At 43.6% G+C, this 7,616-nt stretch overlaps 1 pseudogene; it reads left to right on the top strand.

Moving 5' to 3' along the window:
* Positions 1 to 2,586: 2,586 nt before the first annotated feature.
* LOC125945094 (uncharacterized) lies at positions 2,587 to 3,433 on the top strand (annotated as a pseudogene).
* Positions 3,434 to 7,616: the final 4,183 nt, after the last annotated feature.

Here is a 7,616-nt window from a genome sequence, read left to right as displayed (position 1 = left end):
AATATATGGAGTTAATTAAGCTTGTTCGCAAGCTGAAATGCACTGAAGAAAATTGTTATCTTTAATTCTCTCATACCACTTAGCCAAAGACTCAATATGATTACGCACAAATTAAACAAAAAAAAAGAAATTGCAAAGCATGCACACAATTTTGTAAGTAATAAGCGCACTGCACAAGCCGCGGGATCGGTTCCCGCCGTGGCGGCTGCATTCTAAGGAGGGCGGAATGCAAAGAAACACACGTGTACCGTGCTTTGGGTGCATAATATGTTATTAAACCAACACCACGTGTTCACATTAATCTAGAGCATTGCCCTCTGTTTCGATGGCACGATCTAGAGTTACTGTATATGCTCCCTATATATATGGCGCTCTGCCTTTTATAGTAACTCTAGCACGATCGATCTCTCACCGCCATCTGGTCGCTAAATATCGATCATTGCTTGACACAAGTACAAGTCGAAATCATGCCCAAGTTACACATATTAATAAGGAAAGTGGAAATAATATAGTGTAGCAATTCTATTGCAAATTTCGCCTACGTTCGCGTTATGTTTAAAACTCAGCCAGTTTTCTTGTACCGAACGATATAATGACGACCGGCCTGTCGTAAGCGGATGATGATTTGAAAGGGATAAAATCGAGCCCAGCTGATAACTACAAATATCGGCCTATAGTTTCTTTCCCTTATTATATAGATCTGTGTTATCCGCGGTTGTCAGGGCCACAAGATAAAGCATGCAGTTACTGCCGGAAATTAATACTAATTCTTTATTGGCATTCATGTGGGTTTGTCCAAGCACACGGGCGAAAAAAGGCAGTACTGCCCATGACCCAGGGGCTTGCGGTCCTAATCTGGGCCCCGACTGGGTGATACCTAAGAAGGAAGGAAGAGGAATCGAGAGGGAAATACAGGGAAGCGACAAGAAACAATTTTCAAGAGCTCGTCACATGGCTCGTCATAAGCAGGTTGTGCTCACGACGCTGACACCAGGCACGTCGCAATCCAGCATCGCCATCGCTATCATTCATAAGGAAAATATTTTAGCTCTGTGTTCTTTTTTTTTCTTGTCAACTTTTTTGTCCGACCTGGCATTGCCTGTTGATCTCCCGTTTCACCGAGATGTGTGCACTGACTGGCATGATCGTCATCATCATGAAGTGCCCTCTCGCATTATTATCCCATTCCCAGTCCGTGAAGTACGTTTCTTGTTTACTGGTTCGCGTTCGCTTTTGTACGCCTAGTAGTTTGTCTTGTTCATAGGCCAGTCAAGAATTCTAAGTGGACTAAGTATCGAGCCATCAGAAAGGACTACGACAAGATATTGCAGGAGCTCGGCGTCCCGCAGCTCACTAAAATGGCTTCGTCATTGCTGCCATGCTCTGAAAACAACGAGAGGCTCGCAAGCGAACCTTTTGCTTGCCCCGTTTCTACGTCAACGCACGCTCTATCATGCGGTGTCAGCAAACGACCGAGAACCGAGGTTCATCCTGACGACGCTTGCGACAGCATCGGACCAGCTGCTTTGCAGGAGTATGTTGGCGGTGGGCAACTTGAAGGCGGTGCAGGTCAAGGTGAATTGCCGGGCCGCAGCTCAAGTGATGAATGCGCTCAAAGTGGACGCGCTGATGTACCGGAGCTTGTTCTTGGCGGAGAACACTCGCATGCAGAGTCAGCGGAGGGCGGCTCAGGCGATGAATACTCTGGAAGCAGACAAGACTGTGACATTCGCGTGGGCTCTGCAGATCTTGTGTCATCAGGCAGCTGTACAGTGTCAGATATTGAGGTAACCCAGGACATACGACCTGATGACTCTGCCTGCCAAGAAGCTTCGTCGAATGTGCCTGCGGAACACGGACTGTCTGCAGCAGAAGAATTTGCTATTATAGCTGGCAAGCACAACTTGACACATGCCAGTACCAATGATATCCTGGATTTTTGCCGTCGACGAGGCATTCGGGAACTGCCTAAAGACGCACGGACTGTCATGAAAACCGAGCGCAAGGCACAACTAGAGCAAGAAGGTTCATTTGTGCATTTTGGTCTGGAAATGCATTCGGCGAACAGTGGAGTCAGGACAGTTACCGCAGGAAATCAAACTTCAAGGAAACATTGATGGTGTACCTCTCTACAGGAGTAGCCAGACAGCGTTTTGGCCAATACTGTGCCGAATTACAAACCTGACTGGATCTGCACCATTTGTGGTCAGCGTTTACTGTGGACTGGGAAAACCACCGAGCCTCCAAAATTATCTTGAACCATTTTTAGAAGAAGTACACAATCTCACTTCCAATGGGTTGATTTTAAAAGGTGTCCACGTTCGTTTGAACCTGACTGCAATGGTGTGTGACGCCCCTGCGAGGAGCTTCATTAAGGCCATAACTGGGCACTCTGGCTACCATGCGTGTGAACGGTGCACCCAGAAAGGCTTATATGTTGAGAACAGGGTGACGTTTCCTGACCTGCATGCGCCGCTTCGTACGGACGAAGCATTTCGCTCGCAACAGGATAAACGCCGCCACACTGGCGTGTCACCATTTACTTCTCTAGATGTTGACATGGTGAAATGTTTTCCAACAGAATACATGCATCTTGTCTGCCTCGGTGTGATGCGGCGACTGCTGAGAAACTGGGTGTGCCCAGGTAATGGCACGAGACTTGGCAGGTTCGACCGTTATCAGCTCAATGAACGCCTGCGGGAATCTGCCAAAGCCTTCCCTACCCACTTTCAAAGAAAGCCAAGGGGAACTGAGGAAATTGACCGGTGGAAGGCAACAGAATTTAGAACGTTTCTTCTCTACGTGGGGCCAATAGTCCTGAAGCGTGTCCTGCCTAAACAACAGTACAGGCATTTTCTGCTTTTTCACGCGCCTCTTAAAATCCTGGTATCGCCTAACTATTATAGGGTTTACAACCAGTTTGCTCGGGACTTGCTTAGGTAAAAGGCAGCTCGTGTACAATGTGCACACCTTGATTCACCTTGCGGATCAGTGCCTTGACCATGGTGCATTGGATGATTTCAGTGCCTTTCCATATGAAAGCTACCTTGGAAAGATGAAACGAAAGCTGCGTTCCTCCAGCAAGCCTCTTGCTCAGCTGAGCAGAAGGATGTCAGAAGTCAGGCATACTTCGCACATTGCAGGCAACCAACAACAGCACCAAGTAAAGGCGGGAGACTGCTTTTTGCTAAAAAATTACCCTGTTGTCATCTTGGAGGTCATGGGCGACAGCTTCAAAGGGTGTGTCCTGCCAAACAAAAGGGACTTTTTTAAAGTTCCGCTGCCATCGTCTTGCCCTCATATCTGGCGATGTGATGCAGTTGGGCGTGACTTTAGGACCTGGCCTCTTTCTGATCTTCAAGGCAAACATCAGTGCCTGAAGTTGAGCTACAAACAAGGACATGTAATTTTGCCTCTGCTGCACCTACAGTAATATCTTCAGTTGCAGACAGCAGGTTGTCGTGTTTGTGTTTGAGCAGGTTGTCGTTGTTATATTGTGTTTCGCAAAAGGGAAGGAGGTGGAGCTCTAGCAGATACAGAATACCTGTGCCACACAGGCACAGAAAATGACATTAACCTAATTCTGGGCTTTTACGTGCCAAAACCACGATTTCGTTATGAGGCATGCCATAGCGGGGGACTCCGGATTAATTTTGACCACCATGGGATCTTTAACGTGCCCCCAATGCACGGTACACAGGCATTCTTGCATTGTGACCCCAAGAAAATGTGGTCACGGCGGCTGGGATTTGAAATTAACATTAACTTGCTAATGCCATCAATTTTAATGTCATTTGTGTGTTGCCACAGAGACAAAACTAACGCCATGCATTCACCAAAACTCGTTCGACCGAGAAATGCTTGGAGCCATAGCTTGCGCAGTGCAGTACAATAGACAACCTTTACTTCCAATAAAACAGCCTTTATCAAGTAAAAAAGAATTATTTATACATAACATTCAACTACAATGCTCCTTTCAGGAGTTGTACTCGCCAAACTTCCTCGGGTAGGTGTTGGAACTGCTTTGATGGGACAGGGGTCATTTTGCTTTTGGGTGTAGGAATTAAAGTGCAGTGGCTGAAGTTTATATGGTCAGTTGCAACATTGTAAAAAACGGCAACAAACTCAAGGTAGTGGCAACATAGTATGCTTGTTTTTACATGTCACACTTCATAAAGGTGAATGAAACCTGTAAATTCAGTTATTTTTTTAGTCCTTTAACATTGCTAACTTCAGAAGAGGCTGTCATCGACATCAATGCCAAATGTAATTAAATTTGGATGTGTGGCAGCGCCACGAAAATGTCGGGCTACTTAACACATTAACAAATGATGTCATTTGTACCCGTGTGGCACAGGTATAAGTAGGCAGTACTGAGAGTACGATGCGTGGCTGTGGAGCTGACTCATTTTATGTGCCGTAACAAGAGCAAGTTCACTGTGCATGCTAGTACCATGTTTTCTAGAGTGTTTAATGTATTACCCTGCTAAAAAGTGTGGGTCCATTTACAGTCCTTAAGATCTGAATTGAAGATGTTGGTCTGTTGCTTTAGTTTGCAGAAGAAAACAACTGTCTGGTCACAAAAGCATGTTTTGACAAGCAAGCGAAAGTATCCTGACATCACTGAAACGGGAAGGAGTGTGTAGAAACAAGTATATTGGTAAATTATCGTGCTCTGATGCTTGCCACTATTTTGATAGGGATTCGAAGGTTTGTACCTTTATTTAAGACAAGAAAATGTCCTGTCACTACTATTAAAGAGACGCTAAAGGAGCTGTTGACCTGTTCACCACTTTCTTTGGACAATCTACCCTTAGGATAGATGAGTGTTTTAATGAGCACTAAAAAGATGTAGAACTGTCCACCATGATCTCGTCAGGATAGACAAGTGTTGAAAAGGACACTAAAGAGCAACACTAAACCAGCTTGGGCTTTCTCAAATCTGTGTTCATGCATTTGGGAAAAAATGTTGATTATCACTCCAGAAAATGAAGGCCAGACTGTTTTCTTCTGCTTCATTTTTTTTTCTTTTCAAGTTTTGTGATGAACATTTAGCACCAGTGGGATATTGTGCATTTCTTTGTATTTTCTCACACTTGAGGTGCTTTGGCACGGGAAGTATTGAAACTTGCTGGGTTGAGACTCTGAGTCTTGAGAATGCAATGTAGTTTCTTTTAACGAGAAACCTTAATACCCAAAAATGCGCTGTCAAATTTCAGGGTGGCTGTGACACCTGTTTTTCATTTCTGCATTAGTTCTTGGCTACAGCTTGTTTTTAACATGAAATAGTTAGCAATAGTATCGAACTAGTACAGAAAAATCTTGAATTTGTGCGTGTTTCATAAAGCAGCGCCCCGCCCCACTGGCACGATCAGAAACAACGATCCGGTGACATTTCGTCTCGCAGACGGAAACCAAGCGCCGGCCGTCTCAGCGAGGTGGCTCAGCTTGCAAGTACTACGTTTCGTTTGCTATTCGCACCAACGACAACGATAAAACGAATTAATTTAAGCCCTTAATTGTTTCATCAACAATAAGTGCACTATGATGAGCTGCAGGCCAGGTCACTAGTGCTGTCGGCCGTCACTGCGGTGGTCAGTGAGCTAGGCCAAGCGCCTTGTTCGGCCGTATCCCTATGGGGGCGAAACGCAAGAATGTGCACTGAGTGCATATTAAAGAACCTCACGTAGTCAAAATTAATCCAGCCCTCCCCCCACTACCGTGTGCTTCATAATGAAATCGTGGTTTTAGAACCCCCCCACCCGACTCAAAAAAGAAAAAAAATTGTAAAAGTGTCATTCGTGCATGCAACCGGGGGCGGTGAACGCGGGCCTAAAATACATCGGCAGCACCTACCGCTGTGTACAAACGTGGTGTAGGTCTATAGTAATATGCCTTATTTTCAGCACTTCGTGTGTTGTATTGACACAAACATTTAAAAATTTTTCATTATATAGTTTCGGGCAAAACCAACTTCGGCAAAGATATTTAGTCTGAGAGTGATTTTTCTATAGCCTAACTATTCGCACCCATCCATTATGTCAATGTATACCTGCGATACACAATTTTAAATTTCTCCATACACAATTTACACACTTTTTGAAAATTGTTCATGGTCTGTAGAACAATGTACTCTTGGATGTGGACATTACTTGCACAAGAAACCAAATCAATATTTGACTAATTAAGAAAGCTTTGCTAACTAACTTTTAAACTATTCTTTCATTGCACATGTGGCAATTTATGAATTGTAGCTGGCAACTTTGAAGGACATGTCCACTTAGAATGAGTTCAGAGGATGACATCTGTTTCGTGATATGCATCCGTGAAGTTTGCGATGGGATAGTGGAGTGGTAGTCCTGTAATTTTTGAAGTGTGATTTTAAGACTTCCCTGAAAAAAAGAAAGAAAAGTAGAGCAATAAGTTTTTACTGCAAGTTTGACATCGCTTACCTCGGAACTGGTGCTAGATTCAAAATTCAATCAAGTCCATAAGCCTCCTCAAATTGCTAGCTTCAGTTCGTATGTTGCAATATGGTGCACTTCAGCGTTAGTGAAATATTTTTCATTAGTCTATTATGCATCTTGATTTGCTGTAGACGAAATGTCCATCTCTTCAAGTGTAGTAATGTCCATCTCTACAAACTAAAAAGCAGGAAAGACAAATTGATAATTAAAAAAATAGATTTGGTGGCATTCACATTAGCGTTAATGCCCTTGCTATAAGGGAAAGCCATGGCTTCGTAAAAGTAAAGGGGTGTATGTGTGTGGTTGTTGTACAGGGAGCATTTGTTTTGATTCTTGCAGCAAGCATCTGAGTTTTCTCTCATACTTTTTTAGGCTCTAGCAACAATGTTTGTCAAGTTGGGAAACATATCCACTAATCTTCACACACTCGACTTTCATATTTGACCAGTTTCATTGAGTAAGCAAGTTTTGCCCAGTTGTGCACTTGAACTGACAGCAAAGCCTTCATGTCTATATACAATAAGGAATAACACAGGTGTAGAAGCACTGCATAATCTTAGGCCTAACATTCAAGCTGTGCCAGTCTCTTCCAAAACATAAATTTTGAATAATGTCGCGAAGTCCTGAGCATGTGTCAATCTTTGATGCAGCACTAAACAGGTACTGGCAGAAAATCTCACTTTTATTGTCTTTTTTTGGAGGGGGGGTATAGTCATAGGCCTAGAAATAAACCCTGTGGAATCTTGCTTCCGCACGACTGCAACAAAATAATGCCATTGCAGTTTAACGTGATCAGTTCAAAATGTGCACAGAGTGTAGTGCAGCTTAGATGTGAGAAAGGAGCCACCTTTTCGCTGATTGATTGATGTGTAGTTTTTATTGGCGCAAGGGCCAGATATGGCCAAAGAGCGCCATGTACGTAGTGATGAGTAATCAATGAATGGTTTAACAGATTAAGAAATTAGTTAAGAATGGTGGATAAATGTGGCTGTAAAGGGGCCTAAAATCAATCACTAAAATGTTTAGAATATAAATATACTAAAATTATCGCAATGATTTGTGATGTGCGCTATGATCATAAAATATTTGCGATGAAGAATGGTTAGCAGGACCTGGAGGTGACAACAGCACTAGTACCTCACAGAGCCC

Source organism: Dermacentor silvarum, chromosome 4, assembly GCF_013339745.2.
Source record: "Dermacentor silvarum isolate Dsil-2018 chromosome 4, BIME_Dsil_1.4, whole genome shotgun sequence".
NCBI classification, from domain to species: Eukaryota; Metazoa; Arthropoda; class Arachnida; order Ixodida; family Ixodidae; genus Dermacentor; species Dermacentor silvarum.
Note: the sequence above shows the minus strand (reverse complement) of the source record. Positions and strands in the feature narration are given on the sequence as shown.